The 20,489-nt window shown below is 42.3% G+C and overlaps 1 non-coding gene and 1 pseudogene across 1 annotated transcript; both read left to right on the forward strand.

The window, feature by feature from the left end:
* The first annotated feature begins 6,478 nt into the window (after positions 1–6,478).
* LOC142427830 (heterogeneous nuclear ribonucleoprotein A/B pseudogene) lies at positions 6,479–7,640 on the forward strand (annotated as a pseudogene).
* A 4,716-nt stretch (positions 7,641–12,356) lies between these two features.
* LOC142428179 (U1 spliceosomal RNA) lies at positions 12,357–12,520 on the forward strand. Its single transcript, XR_012780151.1, has one exon. It is a non-coding gene; the product is annotated as a U1 spliceosomal RNA (small nuclear RNA).
* Positions 12,521–20,489: the final 7,969 nt, after the last annotated feature.

Below are 20,489 nucleotides of genomic sequence, written 5' to 3' on the forward strand. Positions count from 1 at the left end.
AGTGCACTTTTGAACTCCAAGACAAATAACATTTTTAATGTAGCATTATTTACAATAACCCAATGCACTTAGTTTGTCTGTACGCCTTTCTAGCGATGGCCGCATAACTCCTTCCAAATGTTTAGGTGGGTGTGTCGTTCGACAATGTGAATGAGGAAAAGGAGATCTGGTGGCATAGTGGTTACTGTTGGGCTTCTAACAGCAAGGTCAGCAGTTGGAAACCACCAATTTCTCCTAGAAAGAAAGATGGGGCTTTCTCCTTTCACGAGTGACATGGCTTTCTAGTCCACTAAAGAGTGACACTCTTGGAAACCCACATGGGGCAGTTGTACCCTGTCATATAGGTTTGCTATGAGTCAGTGTTAACTTGATGGCAGTGAGTTTGGTTTTTTGGTTTAAGAGAATTGTGAAAATTGCCAAACAATAGATTGGTACCCTTGAGACTTGGAGTTATGCAAATAAGCTGCCTGACAACCTAACCTGGAGCTGAGTCACACTGGACATCCTGTTAGGTTTAACTGAGACATTTCTGAGACACAAATTGGGATCTCACTACCATCCAAAAAAAAAAAAAAGAGAGAGCGAGCCAGGAGTAGGGGCCTTTGGATCCCAGATTCTTGCACTGAAACTCTTCAATGTAGAAGACAGAGAGCTGTGCCACAAGAGAAGAAGTGATGGGGAGAAGCAGCAACACAGACATGGTGGCAGCAGAACCAAGAGACTGAGACAGAGCAGTGCAATTCCCAGGCCACAGAACAAGAGAGCTGAGTGCCTCTGGGCAGGAGGTTAATACATGAAGTTGTATACATCTGAGTATTTATCTGGGGAACCAGATCTGCCAACCTACACAGAGTTCCATGAGGCTAAGGGACAGAGTGGGCACTTATCTGCAGAACTAAAAGACCTTTGAAACACTTGCCCATTCAGGACAGAAGCCAAAGGGCTGCAGGGCCTGACTTTAGCTGCAGGTATGGCTGTCAAGATGCTGTCCCAAAGTAGAACTGTATCTTGAGTCATTTAGGATCCAAATTGTGTGTTAGGGTACAAAAGTTAACCCTATGCCAAATATAACTTAAGGAGAACATTTATTGAACTTTAAGAGAAAACAAAAGACAAACACACACCGTATGGATAAGTGAGACCATTAGCACGAGGTCAAAATAACAACTGAGTATTCACAGCCTGGGCCCTGGGTAACAGGGCAGAGAACAAAAGGCATGTCCCAGATCATGACTGGTGGCAGATCAATACATCACAGGTACAGGTGGGACTTCAGCAGCAGGAAAGGGACCATAATTAGGACGTGCACCTTATTCAATAGAAGAGCTTACAAGACTGGTCCAGGACCTTCATACACAAGCAATCAAGGCAAGACTCATGACAATGCCCCTTGTTCTGTCCTCAGTAAGGTGACCTCCATCAAGCATACACCTAGGCAGGCCCATGGAGAGGGCTGGCTGCAAAAGAGTGCAGGCAATCTACTTTCTCATGCATTCTCCCGGAGGGGGAGATGCTCTGTATCATTGGTTAATGATCAGAGAGAATTTAATGGCGGCTTAATCAAAGTGGGGACGCAGCAAATGGACACTGAGGTATCACTGTCGTCAGTAACCCAAACCTAAAACCCCACTCACTGCCATCGAGTGGATTCCGATTACAGCGCCCCTTTAGGAGAAGTTAGAACTGCCCCAGGTGGGTTCCCGAAAGTGTAACTCTTTACAAGGGTAGAAACCCTGCTTTTCTGTCCAGGTGTGACTTGTAATTCCGAACTGCTGACCTTGCAGTTAGCAGCCCAATCTGTAACCACTTAGGCCACCACTTTTTGCAAATTGTAGGGCTCAGAACTTAAGAAGCTCTAATACAATTATAAACGGTTGTCCATCCAGTGAATTCTGTCATTCAGGGAGAGGCGCAAAGCCCTCTGGCCCTGACGGGCAGGGCACCCCGGGTGATTGTGTGTGGGCGCTCTCCCCGTCGGACCCCAGAAAGCATGGCTCCCGCCTGCTGCCCCCCCCCCCAGCTCCTCTGCCCCGCCTCGCCCTCAGGAGCCCGGGTCCTGACGCCGCACGTCCGCGCGTCGCTCGCCCTGTTTCAGAGGCAGACACGCACTTGTTCTCCTCACTTACCGTCGTCCCGACAACTTACACTACTTCCCAAAGGCTCCACCGCGCCGCCGGTGCGCAGGATCCTCCTCAAACTCCCGCCGCAGCTCCCGGCGCGACGGGGACGCTGTGCGTGACTATGGCGGCCGCCAAAGGCCAAAATACTCGCCAGATGCTGGCGACACGCACTTCCGGCCCCGCCCTTCACAGACTTGGTGGAGGGCGCCCTGCTTAGATACTTGCTGTACAAGAGGAAAGAGTGAGTGAGTGAGTGAGTGAGTGAGTGAGTGAGTGAGTGAGTGAGTGAGTGAGTGAGTGAGTGAGTGTGTGTGTCCCACTTGTTCTAATTTCATACACCTTATTTGCAGGGCCTTACCTATTCTTTGGTTGGGAAGGACAAAGCAGTGGACAGAAAGGCCATATAAAAGCAATCCATCACTCCACTCTGGTTCATGAGGTTAGTCACTCACTTTCAAATACATATATATTTTTTCTGCTGTGAAATATCAACTAGTTTTGGAATTTTATTGTTTGGGATCATTTAAATGATGTTTTCACTGACTTTCATATATTTTTTCAACATATATATGTACATATATGTACACACTATACTTTACATTTCTCATTATACAGTCATAGCTATAAAACAGGAAGTCTTGGTCATTATCTCTGATGTTCAATTTGGTAGGGTGGTAACACATGTCTAGCTAACACATGAAATGTGATCAATATAAATAAAAAACTGGATTGTAAATTTTAAGGTTTGTTTTTTGAATCGTCACAAAGTAGTGCCATCATGTTATTGCTAATTTATTTATGAATTAAAAACTCATAAAAAATTTAAGGATTGTTTAATAACCTGTGGGGAGATACGCGTTTATGGTGTAGTTTAATTATTTGAATAATTCACAGTGGAGTAGATTTGCAATCAGCATAAAGGTGAGTACTATAAGCTGGAGGTCAGATATACACTACCGTTCTCCAACTCCTTCACCATTTCTAAACCCATCAATTCTCTGTGCTTCACTCCCTGCTCAGCTGGGTTTGACAAATCCATCCACTAGCTGCACAGACTCACACCACACTCACAGGTATGTAGTTAATTGGAGGTTGAAAACAGGTTATACATTGGGATGAAACTTAATTTGAAATCAGGGGCTCGAGTGGGAAAAGAATACTTTGAAAATGATGATGGTGGCATATGTGCAAATGTGCTTGACACATGTGAGGAACATATGGATTGTGATAAGAGATGTAAGAGCCCCCAAAAAAGGTATTTTTTTAAAGAAAAATAAAAATTTGAAAGTAACAAGATACAAATTATATGTAGTTGGCTAACCAGGGGAGCTTTCGAAGCAGATAAACCTTGGAACAAAAATATTCCCTGTTGATACAATTCTTGATCAGAGCATCGGACAGTTCTCTACCAGTGGGGTCTCTCTGCTGCTCACTGGTCTAACTCCAGGTCAGTACAGAAGTTCTGCATTCGGTCTCTGCACTAGCAACCTCTCTACTGCTATGTGACCTAGCTCACAGGCAGTGGATAGCAGGTTTCTCAGCCCTTTCCTGATATCTACATTGGGTAGCTCAGGTGCCAGAATCCCTGCCATCAGATTCTCTGTTACTAACTGACCTGGAAGATCTTCTAGTTAGACCTCTCCACTGTACTGCCACTTGACTCACTACCTTCCTGCAATCACGGGATCACATCCTAAACAATAAAGTTTACAGACACGGTATCACATTTGTGACCATTCTGCTTACACATGGCTCTGCATTATGGTCAACCTACTTCCCAGCCAGTATGCTTTCTGTCATCCAAATGACTCAACCACAACCATCACCCATTTGTTGTTGTTACCTGCCATCCAGTTGGTTACAACCCCATAGGGAACTGTACACAACAGAACAAAGCACAGCACGGTCCTGTGCTTTCTTTAACATTGCTCCCATGCTTCAGCCCATTGTTGTAGACACTGTCAGTCCAGTTCCTTGAAGGCCTTCTTCTTTCCATACCCCTTCACTTCACTCCAAGTTAGTTTGTCCTTTGAGCAATCCCAGGTACTTTCAACTGTCTTCTTCAGGACCACAGTTCAAATGGATAGATTTTTTTGGTCTTACTTTTTCAACGCCAAACTTTTAAAACTCACATGCAAATCATTTTTCAGGCACTAAGTTAAAATTTCGCTTTTGGGCACTGAAAGTTGTCAGTTCTCAGCAGAACTCTAGGTCTCTTGGCAAAGCAGAGCTGTGGTCTAAAGATGCTTTTGCTCTGTGTTCTCCTGTGCCAAGTGACAGTTCCCTAAGGTGGGAGATTCAGATATCTGACCTGGGTCTACAGGGATGGTTGTAACTGCAAGTGATTGACAGAGACCAATTATCTTTATTTACAGGAGTGCAGCCTCAGCAGTCGAGAACAAGACTGGTGAAGCCCTCCCAGAAGCAGTCCCTCACCTGCACTGTCTCAGTTTTCTCCATCACCAGAATTTCCTGCTGGAACTGGATCTGCCAGACCTCAAAAAAGGGACTGCAGTGGATGTGAGCGATATGCTATGGAGTAGTACAAGTTATAACCCATCCTTCCAAAGCCAGAGACACACTAGGAATCAGTTCTTCCTGCAGTTGCACTCCATAAACACTCAGGACACGGCCATGGATTACTGTGCAAGGAGCACAGTGAGGGGATGTCAGTGTGAGCTCAGACACAAACCTCCCCTGCAGGGGAGACATGGGCAGCAGGGGGCACACAGGACCCACTGAGCACAGACGTGTTAGAATGAGCACTTCCTCTCTTAGCTCTCAGCATCCCCCGGATAGTTTTTCTCTAAATTTCTCCTCACTGCAGGCTTAATAGGAGAAACTAGCATTCTCTGTTAGTAGTCCAAATATTAAAAGTGACCCCGACCCTTCATTGGCATCCCATATGATCAATTTTCCTTCTTGGCATACAGATTATCATGATTATTATCATTTATCTGTTCGTCAAAACTTGTTGAAGGGTCAGGTGTCTGACTGCTTTGCTCCCTCTGCAATGTGAGTAGTGACTGGCTGATTTTCTATGTCTGAGATAATTACTGTGGGGACACCTGGGGCTGAACTTGTGACATGTCATTAGTGATGCTTGCTACTCATTGTCTCGGTTTATGCAGACACAAGTGTTCCAGGCAGAGAGAGATCTCTAACATAGGAAACAGGGGAACTGGAATGACCCGTCTGGTTGGAGGTGTCATTTTTGAGATTACTCTTTGGAGCATAATGAAGCAAACATTCAATGGAAGGAAACTTTAATTTTAAAAATAGCAAATTTGCCACAAGAGGAAGAAATTGCAGACTAACATCTCAGAATGCTCTTTAGAAGTGAGAATAGTGGGACTTCTCACATATTTTGAACCTGCGATCAGAGAATCCAGTTCCTAGAGAAGGACATCCTGCTTGACAGAGTGTCAGCAAAATAGGGGGAAATGCTTAATTAGATATACAGAGAGTGGCTACAAAATTGTTCTCTAGGAATAAGTGGGGACAGTCCAAGATGTGGCAGTTTATGTTTTTTTTCTGATGTACATAGAACCATGATGATCAAAGCTGACACCAAAGCACCCAACAACATCTCTGATGAAGTGTGGTGCAGAATGTTTAGATTAATGCTGTTTAGTCAAGTAATTACCTAAATTAAGAATATATTATAGTTTTTTACATTCACAAAGTGTTAAATTGTTTAATGTTTAACATTCAGTATACATACCACTCCTTATTCAGTTTACCTGTATGGCTATTAATCAGGAAAACTATGTGCAATAAATACATAATAAATGTGATATACAAATGAATACAATTGGGGACTCCACTATCATCCACAGTTTCCTGCAAAACAGAATCTCACCATTTAGACAAATGCAGTCCCTCCTCCTCTTACTTTCCAGGCATCTTTGGGAAATGATTCACTAGACCTTACTCTCAGGTATCTCTGGGTGAGTGTGAATCACCTGTTATATGGTGAGCAGAATAGAGTGTAATCCTTCACAGAGGGACTCCACATAGACCAATGGAGTAAATTTTAAAGTAAAAATTATATGCTTATACAACTTAGGTAAACTTATTTTATATAAGAGTATTAATCCCTAATAAAATGTAAAAAAAGAAAAGAGGAGAAAAAAATGATTAGGGCAAAGACTGTACAGATGTGCTTTATACAATTGATGTATGTATATGTATGAACTGTGATAAGAATTGTATGAGCCCCTAATAAATTGTTAAAATTAATAAAAAAAAGAGTATTAAATCCTCTTAAGTGAAGTAACCATTAAATAAATGATTCTGTAAGAATTAGATTTCCAAGGCGGCGGAACTACGTGGGCCGGAGGGAAGCTGAGCCGCAGCGCACCGGCCTAGCTATGTCGGAAACGGGTGACGAGCAGCCAATGGAGACGACCGGCGCCACGGAAAACGGGCACGAGGCCGCCCCAGAGGGCGAGTCGCCGGCCGGGTCCGGCACCGCGACCACGACCACGACGGCGACTGCGACTGTAGCCACCACGGCGACCGCCGCCACCCCGGCCGGCAATCAGAATGGCGCCGAGGGAGACCAGATCAACGCCAGCAAGAACGAGGAGGACGCGGAAAAAATGTTTGTTGGTGGCTTGAGCTGGGATACCAGCAAAAAGGATCTGAAAGACTATTTTACCAAATTTGGAGAGGTCGTTGACTGTACAATAAAAATGTATCCTAACACTGGACGGTCAAGAGGATTTGGGTTCATCCTCTTCAAAGATGCGACCAGCGTGGAGAAGGTACTAGACCAGAAGGAGCACCGGCTGGATGGTCGGGTTATTGACCCTAAAAAGGCCATGGCCATGAAAAAGGATCCGGTGAAGAAAATCTTCGTTGGGGGTCTGAATCCTGAGGCCACTGAGGAGAAGATTAGGGAGTACTTTGGCGAATTTGGAGAGATTGAGGCCATTGAGCTTCCCATGGATCCAAAGTCTAACAAAAGACGAGGCTTTGTTTTTATCACCTATAAAGAAGAGGAACCTGTGAAGAAGGTTCTGGAGAAAAAGTTTCACACTGTCAGTGGAAGCAAGTGTGAAATCCAGGTGGCCCAACCCAAAGAGGTCTACCAGCAGCAGCAGTACGGCTCTGGGGGCCGTGGAAACCGCAACCGAGGGAACAGAGGCAATGGTGGTGGTGGTGGAAGTGGAAGTCAGAGTCAGAGTTGGAATCAGGGCTACGGCAACTACTGGAACCAGGGCTACGGCTACCAGCAGGGCTACGGGCCCGGCTATGGCGGCTACGACTACTCGCCCTATGGCTATTACGGCTACGGCTACGACTACAGTCAGGGTAGTACAAATTACGGGAAGAGCCAGCGACGCGGTGGCCACCAGAATAACTACAAGCCATACTGAGGCCGTGGCAGGCACGACAGCTGACCGCGCCGCTCCGTTTGGATATCAGTGAACACAATTATGTACCAAATTTAACTTGGCAAACTTTCTATGGCCTGTCCCATGTGCATCTTATTTAAAATTTTCCCCCTGGAAATCACTCTCCTGTTTACTATTTCCAGAGCTAGTTGTGTTAGCAGCGTGTGGTGTATCAGAGGCCGAGCAGCATCGTGGGCCTAATTTAACACCAGGTTCCCCCAAACCCGAGGGGTGGGTGTGCGCCCTGCTGCTGCTCTGTATCCGGGGCCTGCAGGCCCTGGTGGGTAAAGAGTAAACTTGTATCTTAGGAAACCAGTGTCACCTTTTTTCACCTTTTAATTTTATATTATTTGTGTCATACATTTCCTGTTAACGGAAGTGTTAATTTTACTGTACTTTTTGGTACCTTTTAGGGAATCTAATGTATTGTAAGGTATTTTACACGTGTCCTGATTTTGCCACGACCTGGATATTGAAGCTATCCAAGCTTTTGAAATAAAAATTTAAACCCCCCCCTAAAAAAAGAATTAGATTTCCACGTGCAGAAGAATGAATCCGTGTATCAGATCATGTCCCCCACCCGCCACACACAGGCATACAACTAAAAATATCCAAAGATCTAAGCATGAACAATAAAGTCATTTTTAAGTAATTTTAAGAGTGTGATTTAAAATTTTTATTTAATGAGAAATAACCATATGACAGCAGAAGCAAGAAGCATAAACGACAAAGTAGGTTAAAGTCTGTCTTATCACAAAACTGGCTTGTGACCCAAGACCAGAGGCACAAGTGTGGGTAAAAATACTAATAATTATGGCTAACGGGGGCTGTATAATCTATCTGTGGGGTCAGTTAAATTAAAGACATAAAAGTTAACTCAGAAGCTTATGATGAGTAAATTTTGTTATCAAATTGTTAATCTTCAAAGACTTTTTTTAAACTAAGGAAATAGAACATGAAACACATTATGAACTCTGAACACAATGGAAACCTGCAATGATGGGCACATGTGTGGATAGAAGAACTGAGGAACTGTTCCCCATTGGGACATTGTGCTCACCTATTCTTTTAGGTATGAAGAGTTGTCCTCTGATAGTTTCATAGGAAAATCTTACAAATTTCACACTATAGCATTGAAGTAGCCTAACTCAAATTCTTTGTTTTTTCCCCCTAAGAGCTCAAAGAACATGGACAAAGAGCATGAGGTGAGTCTCTGGGGGATACACAGCTGAAATTTTAAGAATTCCATTTGTAGTTTTCCACCTATAAAGTTAAGATGGTAATGGTGCCTCTACCCACATTTGTGTATTTATTCAAAAATGCAATAAAGTGCTGTGTTCTCTCCATTTAGTATAGTAAAATTATACATACCTTACTTTACCCAGAATGCAGTGTCCTTCCAAAAGCACATCCAAAAAGCATCAGTGCCATTGAGTCATTTCCTCTCAAAGACACAAGGGGCCAGAGTAGCACTTCCCCTGTAGGAGTGTTAAGTTGCAAATCTCAGTGGGAGTGGAAAGCCTCATCTTCCTCCCAATGAACCACTGGTGGTTCAAACTGCTGACTTTGTAATTAGCAGCCCCACTCATCATAAACAACACGCCTGAGACTCCCTATGATACTTAGGACATTCTTATCTGCTCTTGTGATGACCTTCTCAGCAGTCATGCACTTCACTTACTGGTGTCAACCCTTCCTTCTGCTGATAAAACAACCCAGCCCTGGGAGAAGTGCCTCAACTCTGGAATTCCCAGGTGTCCAAATTCAATTATCAGGTCTGAACACAAGTCACCTTTGAGTGCTGATCCGGGTTTTCCTTGTTACTATGTTAAAAAGTGATTTTACAGAGAAAAAGCAAGCGTGAATGTGCATGGTGGAGAGACACAGTGGATGTGTGTGAGGGTTTTGCTGACTGGAATGTCCCTATGTTTGCAGGTGTCCAGTGTGAGATGCAACTGGTGAAGGCTGCGAGAAGCTGGAGGCAAACTCTTGGGGGGAAAAACTGTCTACTTCTTGGACTAGTGGGGCAGGATCATCACTTCCTTCAGCTGAGGCAGGGCCCCATGGAAGGGTGCTGACAGCTCAAGGAGCGGATGCAACAAGTGTCGTGTCCTTCACCTAAGGGACAGTTGACAGTTCCCCCCTTGTTCCCTGTAACATCGCTGAAGCAGGATGACCTGCAAATCAGCTATGCTCCTTCTTCCCAGCTTCCGACTCCCCTCGACTAGCCATGAAATTCCTTATGCCTTGCCCGTATAAATTAATGCGCTGCAGTTGCTGGGAAGCCTCCTTCCTCATCAGGGAACAGGCTCCACCTGCCTCAGCTTCTTGTATCAGGTCTCCTGTCTTTCTTCCATCCCCCACCATCCTCCTTCCTGTGCTCCTGGTCGCTGCAACCCTTGTGGATTTCCAAATGTAAACTTTGAGCAACAGGTTGGCCCCAATTTGACCCAACATGTTGTTGGCAGTAGCCTGGTTTCTATCTAATAAAGTCACTATTACTTACAGATCCTAAGCCAAACATCACAAAGAGGTGAATTCATTTCAAATACAGATACCATCCCAAATGGACACTTTCTTATGTCTTTTTGAAAAATTGGTTGTTGGGACAGGGTCTCAAACTCACACTCAGATGTGTGACAATTTCCCCCTGAAAGCATTTTATTGGAGCTCTTACAGAAATCATACCAATTCACGCCGGTCTTTTCTTTCTTTCCAACTATTTGTATTTTTATCTCTGTAATATTATATTATCCTTGCAATTGAACTTTTTCTCTTTATACTGCTTCTGTTTGTTTTCCAGGTTGCTAAGCACAGAAGGAATAGGAGCACAAACATAAGAACTACTGCAAGGGTTTATAGGGGATGGAGAGGTTAGGGCGGGAGTTAGGGAGAGTAGGTTTGAGGGAGCAAATGATGCACGTGGGATGGGGAGGGAGCACTCTTTAGAACTGATGATGATTACACAACTCATTTTAAAAGTGCTTTAACCATGGAGGCAGGAGTGAACGTTCAAAAATAAGTTGATTGGGCAATGAGTGTACAACTCTTATTATGATTGAACTACTGAACTGTGTGATAGGTGGATTACATGCCTATAACACTATTAAATTGTTTCGAATGAATAAAACCATAAAAATAAATCCACAGATGATCATGTACTGTAGTTAGGAGGCTAGAACATAATATGTCAATAGTATTTTTTTTCTTTTTCTTTATTGTCTTTTATAATAACCCCTTACTGTATTGCTTGCCTCTCAATACATGATATTCTAGATATTATCCCAGTCATCAGATTTCCTGTAATTAGTGTTCAATGCATCGAGTCTGGTCTTCAGATGTTTTTGAGGTTCAAGTGGGATAGACTCAAAGGTTGTACTTTGGCTCTCCTGGACTTGTTTTCATTTGATTCCGTTTCAACCTGAATTTACTTATAAGGCCTGTCCCACAGTCAACATGGGCCTGGTTTTAGCTGCTGATAGTGAGCATGTCCATTGTCTCTTCTCACAGATGGAGTCAGTCTGTGCATTCCATCTGGAGAAGGTCATGTTATAGTCGCCTTTTGTGTTGTTGGCAAAAGGTATTTGCAATGAAGAAGTTGTTGATCTTGCAAAGTTCTGTCGTGTGATTTCCAGCTACATTTCTATCACCAAGATCATATTTTCCAATTACTCTTCCTTCCTTTTTCTTTCCAATTGTCAACAATTATCAAAGTATCTTGATTGCATGTGTGATTTCAGACTGCACACATTGGCAGAATTCTTCAATTTCTGCATCAGTAAATTTAGTAATTGATGCATAAATTTTAATGGAAGTTGTATTGATTGGAGTTTCTTATATCTGGATAGACATTATCCTATCACAGACAGCATTGTTCTTCAAGATAAAATTTGAAATACCATTTTTAATAATTAATGCAAAGCCATTCCTCTTGACTTTGTAATTCCTGGCATAATTAAACTGTATGATTTTCTGATTCAAAATGGCAAATACAGACTATTGTAGTTCATTAATGCCTAGGTATCTGCCTTTATGTACACCATTTCGTTTTTGATGACTTCTAATTGTCTTAGGTCCATACTCTGTACACTCCAAGTTTCAATGACTAAATGATATTTTCAGTGGTTTCTTCTTATTTTGAATCCTGCCCCATCAGCAAATGAGGATTCTGAAGGCTTTCCTCCCTCAGGCTTTATCGATCGACAGCATTATGGTCCACAGTGCTTTGAGAAGGCACTTCTTCCTCAGTCGTGTTTTGAGTGTCTTCCAGCCTGAGGGGCTCGTCTCTCGGCACTATCTTTGACAATGCTCTTGTTCTATGCATGCAGATTTCAGTATCGCACACGGTTTCATAGCTATCCATATGTTTCCCTTGGCTAATTTATATGAAAGGGAAAACTTACTCCTTGTTTGCAGTCTGGAAGCTCTGTTGAAACCTGTTCCCTTGGTTACTTTGCTGGTACTTGAAATACCAGTGGCATAGCTTCCAGCATCACAACAACACACAAGGCGCCACAGGATGACAAACCGACAGGAAAGTGATGCCCCAGTGAGGGTCGCAGCAGTACATCAGTGCAATACCATGTGGAGTGTTTCCACAAGCTGCTGAAGCACGCATCTATGCCAAGAAGTTTGGAAGACAGTGACTCATCCAACTGACTGGAAAAGAGCCATGTTTGCACTCATTCCAAAGAAAGGTTATCCAACAGAAGGTGAAAATTATTTTAAAAATCACTGACATCAAATGCAAATACATTAACAGGAAACTCTCAGAGATTCAGGCTTGATTTAGAAGAGGTTGTGGAGCAAGGGACACCATTGCAGATCTCAGGTGGGTCTTGGCTGGCAGGGGAGAGATCATGATCACGAAGGTGATTTTCCCAGGGCGAGGCTTATCCATTGCACTCCGGATGTGCTGACCCCTGCGATTTTCCCAAATGTGGGAAACGCGACTGCATAATTTGTGGTAGTGGGGGACTGCGGTCACGCTCTTCCTTTGGTCATGCTTCAGAGCAGACCTGTCCTTGGAGAGGGATCTTACGCTTGGTTAAGGAGAGGGCCATAAACAAAGACCCTGGAAAAGATGGATTGACGCAGTGAATGCTGTCAATAGTATGTTTTATTGAATAAAATAGAGGGAAGGTTTGCGGGGGTGGGGAGAGGATAGGTGATTTGTTCTTCAGGAGAAAGGACTAAAATATTTCACAGGTTTAATATGGGGAGATTCCAGTAGATGAAATGTCACACTTCTCATTTACAGAGCTAAGGCACAGATTCAAGAGATAAGTGGATAACAATTTGGGGCCAAGTTGAGACCCAACAAAATAAAACCAGGGTCTTTAAGGTCAAGACTTCTGAGTACGCACTGTTGTATCTGAAAAGTTTGACCCTAATTATCCACTATTGATAAGTGCCAATTGGACAAGGCCACATAGACTTTCCCTGGTGCCTAGAGAGTAAAGCTACTTCAAACATGTTAGGAAACTGAGAGCTACAGGCCTAAGTACTATGAGACCCACTGGATCAGATACAAATGTCCTCAGGAATTGTGGTTTCAAGGAGTCATAGCCATATCCTTTACATGGAAAACCTTATGTGTCCTTGTTTCAGACCAGGCTGCTAGTGGTGCCATTGACGAGTCACAATACATTGATCATAGTTCTAGTTAAGATTTCTAGAAATAATTTCATCACCTCAATATGTATGCGGTTCCTTGTGCAGTTAACAGCTACCAAATGCTCTGTCTCACGTCTCACTATCACTTACCAAAAACGTATTTAGTGTTCCTCCTGAAAGGAGTCTCTGCTCTTCCTTCAGAATGTACATTGAAATATTACTCATGGGGTCACAAAATGCCTCAAGCCCACAAAATGCCACAGGCCCTTAAAAAAAAGTTGACACATTCTTTTTTTTCAAATCGTCTTATTAGGGACTCATACAACTCTTATCACAATCAATACACACATCAATTGTGTAAAGCACATATGTAAATTCATTGTCCTCATCATTCTCATAACATTTGCTCTCCACTTAAGGCCCTGGCATCAGGTCCTCATTCTTTCCCCTCCCTCCACACTCGCTCATGAACCCTTGATAATTTATAAATTATTATTTTGTCATGAATTTCCCTATCCGATGTCTCCCTTCACCACTTTTCTGTTGTCCGTCACCCAGGGAGGAGGTCACATGTAGATCCTTGTAATCAGTTCCAACTTTCCAACCCACTCTCTCCCTCTACACTCCCAGTATCACCACTCACACCACTGGTCCTGAATGGATCATCCACCCTGGATCCCCTGTGTTTCTGGTTCCTATCTGTACCACAGTACATCCTCTGGTCTAGCCAGACTTGCAAGGTAGAATTGGGATCATGATAGTGGGGTGAGGAGGAAGCATTTAGGAACTAGAGGAAAGTTGTATTTTTCATCATTGCTACATCACACCCTGAGTCTCCTCCCCGAAACCCTTCTGTAAGGGGATCTCCAGTAGCCTACAAATGGGCTTTGGGCCTCCACTCCACACTCCCCCCCCCCGCCGCCCTTAGTCACTATGGTAAGATTTTTTGTTCTGATGATGCCTGATACCTGATCCCTTCGACACCTCGTGATCGAACACGCTGGTGTACTTCTTCCATGTGGGCTTTGTTGATTCTGAGCTAGAAGGCCGCTTGTTTACCTTTAAGCCTTTAAGAACCCAGACGCTATTTCTTTTGATAGCCGGGCACCATCAGCTTTCTTCGCCACATTTGCTTATTCACCCGCTTTTTCTTCAGTGGTTGTGTTGGTAAGGTGAGCATCATAGAATGCCAATGTAATAGAAGAAAGTATTCCTGCATTGAGGGAGTACTTGAGTTGGGGCCCAAGGTCCTTCCTCCACCTTAAATTAAACCTATAAATATATGCACATAGATCTATTTCTGCATCCTCATATATAAATATATATGCATATGTACATGTTTTTATCTAGGCCTCTATAAATGCCCTTTGCCTCCCAGCTCATTCCTCTATTTCCTTTGATTTTCCTCCTGTCCCACCATCATGCTCAGTCCCCACCAGGGCTTCAGCAATTCCTCTTGGTTACATTACCCTTGATCATGCCCTACCAGGCCTCCCACACTCTCCTCACCACTGATTTGGATCACTTGTTGTTCCCTTGTCCCTGGCTTTGTTAACACTACTGCCTTTCCCCCCACCTTCTCCTCTCCCATGTCCCCCGGAATTGTCAGTCCCATTGTTTTCTCCTCGAGATTGTTTGTCCAGCCTATCTTATTTAGACAGACCTGAGAAGATGATAACATGCACATAAACAAGACAGAGCAAAACCAAGCAACAATATACAACAAAACAACAACAACAAAATAATGACAAAAAACAACAACAACAAAGTATAACAAGAAAGAAAAGCTTGTAGTTAGTCCAAGAATCGTTTGTTAGCCTTTAGGACTGTTTTCCAGTCCAGTCTGCTGGTACGCCATGCCCTGGCCCCAAAGTCCACCTTCAGCATTCCCTGGGGACCTCGTTGTTCCATTCCCTTGCTGCTCTGTTGCACCCCCTTAGTATTTTGCCTAGGTGTGGTGGGATCAGGTCAGGTGCAATTCCCACACTGTGTCTCCGGTGTTGTCCCCTGTAGGGCTATGGGTCAGTGAGGGGCGTCATGTCTCATAGTGGGACTGGCCAAGTGGTCCTTTCTGTGGACTGGCTGTTCTAGTTGGGAACATCGTCCTCATGCCAGATGTGAGGCCAGATGTGCTCCACTTTCTCCTCCTCCCACTTCATCTGCTCCCCTGTGCTCTGATTAGATATGTCCGACTACGAAAGCTGCAGATTCAATGCCAACCTTTGAAATAAATTGTTCTGGTGAGTGGGTCAGGTGTCCACTTAGTAGTTGAGATTGGGGCTGGATCCCCAGACTTCTCCACTGGTTCCCTGCTCCAACGCCGACATGTTGCATTCAAATCTTGGAGCACTGGGTTGAAGTCTGGTTCCTCTTTCCCTGTGGAGATTTAAACAATACCCTCTCTTTGGGTGGGTTAGTGCCCTGTGCCCCCACTAACCATTTCTTTTTTATTACTCTTTATTCCTTTTGCCCAGCTATTTTTTAGGTGTCTGTCATGTGTATCCCTGTATTTGGTCTGGTCCCTGCCATATTACCTGGTCCTCACCCCCCAGGAATGTTTGTATACAGTAGCTTTTTCCCTATGCCTTAAAAAAAATTTTTTTAAAGCTTACCTCAGCAGACTCATGTGGTACTTGTCCTTTTGTGCTTGACTTACTTGGCTTAGCATTATTTCCTCCAGTACTTCCCATGCAGCGTTGTGCTTCATACGTTCATCACTGCTTCTTAGCGATGCATAGTATTCCTTTGTATGTATATACCACAGTTTTTTAATCCAATCATCAGTTGATGGAAATTTGGGTTGTTTCCAACTCTTTGCAATTGTGAACGGTGCCACAATGAATATTGGAGCACAGATGTCTGGCCTTGGTTTGTTTCTTGCCTCTTCTGGGTATATGCCCAGTAGGGGGATTGCTGGGTCATATGGTAGCTTGATTTCCATCTATTTAGATATGGCCAAATCGATTTCCATAGGGGCTGTACATCTTTACAGGTCCACCAGAAGTGGATGAGAGTTTCTGTCGCCCCACAGTCCCTCCAACACTTGTTGCTTTCTGATTTTTTTAATTGGGCTACCTTTGAGGGTGTTAGATGGTACCTCATTGTTGTTTTAATTTGCATTTCCCTTATGGCTAAAGATCGGGAACATTTTCTCACATGTTTGTTGGCCATTCAGATTTCTGCCCCCTGTGAAACTTCTGTTCAAGTCCTTTGCCCAGCTCTCAAGTGGGCAATCAATTTTGGGGGGTTTTTTTGGGAAGCAAGCAGAGTATTATAGATTTTAGTAATAAGGCCTTTGTCTGATGTGTCATTGCTTAAGATATTTTCCCAGTCCGTGGACTCTCTTATTATGCTCTTGGTGAATTCTTTCGATGTACACAGGTGTTTTATCTTCAGTATATCCCATTTGTCAATGTGTGCATCCTCTGTGTTTGTGTCCTTCCGTATTTCTTTTTTTTTAATATAGTTAAAGTTTATTTTTTTAACAATTTATTAGGGGCTCATACAACTCTTATCACAGTTCATACATATACATACATCAATTGTATAAAGCACATCTGTACAGTCTTTGCCCTAATCATTTTTTTCTCCGCTTTTCTTTTTTTACATTTTATTAGTGACTCATACAACTCTTATCACAATCCATACATATACATATATCAATTGTATAAAGCACATCTGTACATTCCCTGCCCCAATCATTCTCAAAGCATTTGCTCTCCACTTAAGCCCTTTGCATTAGGTCATCTTTTTTTTCCCCTCCCTCCTCTTTCCCTCTCCCTCATGTGCCCTTGGTAATTTATACATCGTTATTTTGTTATATCTTGCCCTATCCGAAGTCTCCCTTCCCCCAGTCCTTCCGTATTTCTAATAGCCTGTGTATTCCCTGTGCCAAATTCTTAAGTTGGTCCCAAATCCCGCATTGATGGCCCTAATAGTTTGGGGTTTAACTTCAAGGTCTGTGATCCACCTTGAGCTTGGAGTGAGATAAGGGTCTTGCTTCATCTTTCTGCAGGTAAATATCCATTTTTTTCTGTTAAAGAGGGCATCTGCTTCCCATTTGATATTTTTGGGGCCCTTATCAAAGATCAGTTGTATATATGCTGATGATTTTATTTCTGGGTTTTCAGTTCTTTTCCATTGGTCTGAGTATCTGTCATTGTACCAATATCAAGTGGTTTTGACAACTGTGGCTGTATAGAATGGGCTAAAGTCAGGTAAAGCAAGCCCTCCCACTGTGTCCTTCTTCTTGAGTTTTCTGCTAATTCTCGGCTTCTTCCCTCTTCATATGAAGTTAGTAATCAGTTATTCCAATTCTTTGAAGAAAGATAAAGGTAATTGTATCGGGATGGCATTAAACTTATATAAGGTCTTTGGCAGAACTGACATTTATGACTATATTGAGTCTTCCAATCCACGAACAAGGGATATTCTTCCATTTGTTGAGGTCACTCTTGGTTTCTTGTAATAGTGTTCTGTAGTTTTCCCCATATAGATCTTTTGTTCTTTTAGTCAGGTATATCCCTAGATATTTCCATTTATATCTGGCTATTGTGAAGGGTACCACCTTTTTTATCTCTTCTTCTGTGGTCTTATCCAATGTGAATAATAATCCGGTAAACTGTGTTTGTTGATCTTGTATCCTGTCACTCTGCCAAACTCCTCTATTGCTTCCAGTACTCCCCTTGTGGACCTCTTGGGATTTTCTGTATATAAAATCATATCATCTGAAAATAATGACAGTTTCACCTCTTCCTTCCCCTAAAGAATACCTTTGATGTCTCTTCTTTGCCTTATGCTATTAACTAAAACCTGCAGAATGATATTAAATAAGAATGGGACAAAGGGCATCCTTGTCTGGTTCCCTTTTTCAGTGGAATTGTGTTAGTCTTTTCTCAATTGACTACCACGTTGAGTGTTGGTTTTTCATATAAAGCTTGTATTGTCTTGAGGAATTCCTATCTTCCATTCCTATCTTCTCAAGTGTCATAAACAGGAATTGGTGTTAGATGTTGTCGAATGTTTTTTTATGCATCTATCGATATTATCATGAGGTTCTTATACTTTTTCATGTCAATGTGATGAATAATAATAATGGTCTTTCAAATGTTGAACCATCCCTGCATCCCTGGTATGAATCCCACTTGGTCATAGTGAATTATTTGTTTTACATACTTTTGTATTCTGTTGGCTAGTACTTTGTTAAGGATGTTTGCATCGATGCTCATTAGGGATACCAGTCTGTAGTTCTCAATTCTTGTGGGATCCTTGCCCGGTTTTGGTATCAGAGCTATACTAGCTTCATAGAGGGAGTTCGGTAGTTTGCTGTCTTTTTCTATTATCTGGAAGAGTTTGTGTAGTATTGGTGTTAGTTCTTCCCCAAATGCTTTGTAGAATTCTCCAGTGAAGTCATCTGGTCCAGGAGATTTTTTTGTTGGTAATCCCTTGATAACCTTGTTTATTTCTTCTATTGCTATGGGTCTGTTGAGATTTTTGATGTCCACCGAGGATAGTCTAGGGAGTGATTGATTTTCCAAGAATTTGTCCATGTCTTCCAAATTGCTCAATTCATTGCAGTACAATCCTTCATAGTACTGTGTAAGTATCCTTTTTTGTTTCATTCGGGTCTGTTGTAATGTCCTCTGTGGTCCCTTATTCTTGCTATTAAATTTGTTCCCTCCTTTCTTTGGTTAGGTTTGCCAGTGGACTGTCGATTCTGTTTATCCTTTCAAAGAACCAACTTTTAGCAGCAATATTTTCCCCATAGGGAAATCTCAGCCCTGATTTTTATAATTTCCTTTCTTTTTCATTAGTAGGATTGTCCTGCTGACTGCTCTAGTTGTTGTAAATTTTGTGCAAGCTTATCAATCATGAGTCTCTACTCCTTTCTCATGTGTGCATGTATCACTATGAAACTTCCTCTGATAAGTGCCTTCCTTGTGGCCCATAAGTTTTGGTACATCGTGTGCTCATTCTCATTGGTTTTTAGAAATTTCCTAATTTCATCTCTGATCTGTGGCAGTACACATTCCTTTTGCAGTAGAGTTATTCATCCTCCAATTGTTTGCTCTAGTTTTCTTTGTCTTCGTTTTGTCGATTTCTAGCCTTATGGCACAGTGGTCAGAGAGAGATCTGTATATCAATGTGCTTAAATTAATGTAGATTCACCTTTTATGCCAACATATGGTCTATCTTTGAATATGTGCTATGTGGGCTTGAGAAGAATGTGAATTTGGATGAATAGCTCTGTAAATATCTATCGGGTCAAACTGTCTAATTGTAGTGTTTAGATCTCTAGCCTCCTTGTTGAGTTTCTTTCCCTATGATTTTTCTCAGTGAGCAGTGTGTTGAAGCCACCCACTATAATTTTTGAGGCTGTGATTTCTTTTTTCAATTTTTGGCGTGTTTGGTTGACATATTAAGCGGGTCTCTCATTCAGGGAATATATGTTCACAAAAGTTAGTGGTTCTTTGTCTACCATTCTCTTGAGTATTTTATAGTGTCCCTCCTTATCAGATACTTTGGAAATCATCAAACTGATATTAGCATTTATTTAAGACCACAGTGCATTAAAACACAAAACCAAAACTAAAACAAGTGGTGCATATTCCTGACCAGATTTTAGAGAACAACTGTGTTTATGGCCTTTAAACAACTATCAAAACACTTAACAACATAAGGCATTATTAGGTTGCCCTTTATTGTTGCTTGATTCATTCATTTCAAAAATATGGTATCTCACTGTAAAACTTTACAATTCCCTAATGACAAAGACATTTAACATGTTATCATATCCTCACCAACATACCTTAATCTTTGGTGTCTGGTTTGAATTTTTGGTTTTCTGAGGCTTGTGTGTGAGGAAGTGATAGGTTGTTTTACTTTTTATTTTTTCTTATTTAATTTATACTTTCAGATATATGTGCAGCAATATTATCTTCTGGTTGTTCCTCTGTTCCCCTTGTTGTCATTTGTCCCCAAGGGCTCTTTTTTGTTTGTGTTTTCTTTGTGGCTTTCATTGATCACTATTGCAGTCCTATAAGGCAGAAGTGATATTTCCTCTATACAGATGAGAATTTTCCAATGACTAAAAAATTCTTAGTATCCATGGTGATGCAATGGCTTAAGTGTTCAGCCACTAATAGCATGGTTGTTAGTTTAAACCCACCAGCCACTTTGCAGGAAAGCGATTAGGCTGTCTGCTTCCATAAATATCTGAAGTCTCTAAAGCACTGTGGAGTAGTTCTACTCCATTTTATTGGTTCACTATGAGTTGGAATTGACTTGGTGGCATCAGCGTGTTTCAGGGTGACTGTTCTAATACCTTTTACCTACATGACACGTGGCCCTT

This window comes from Tenrec ecaudatus, chromosome 15 (assembly GCF_050624435.1).
Source record: "Tenrec ecaudatus isolate mTenEca1 chromosome 15, mTenEca1.hap1, whole genome shotgun sequence".
NCBI classification, from domain to species: Eukaryota; Metazoa; Chordata; class Mammalia; order Afrosoricida; family Tenrecidae; genus Tenrec; species Tenrec ecaudatus.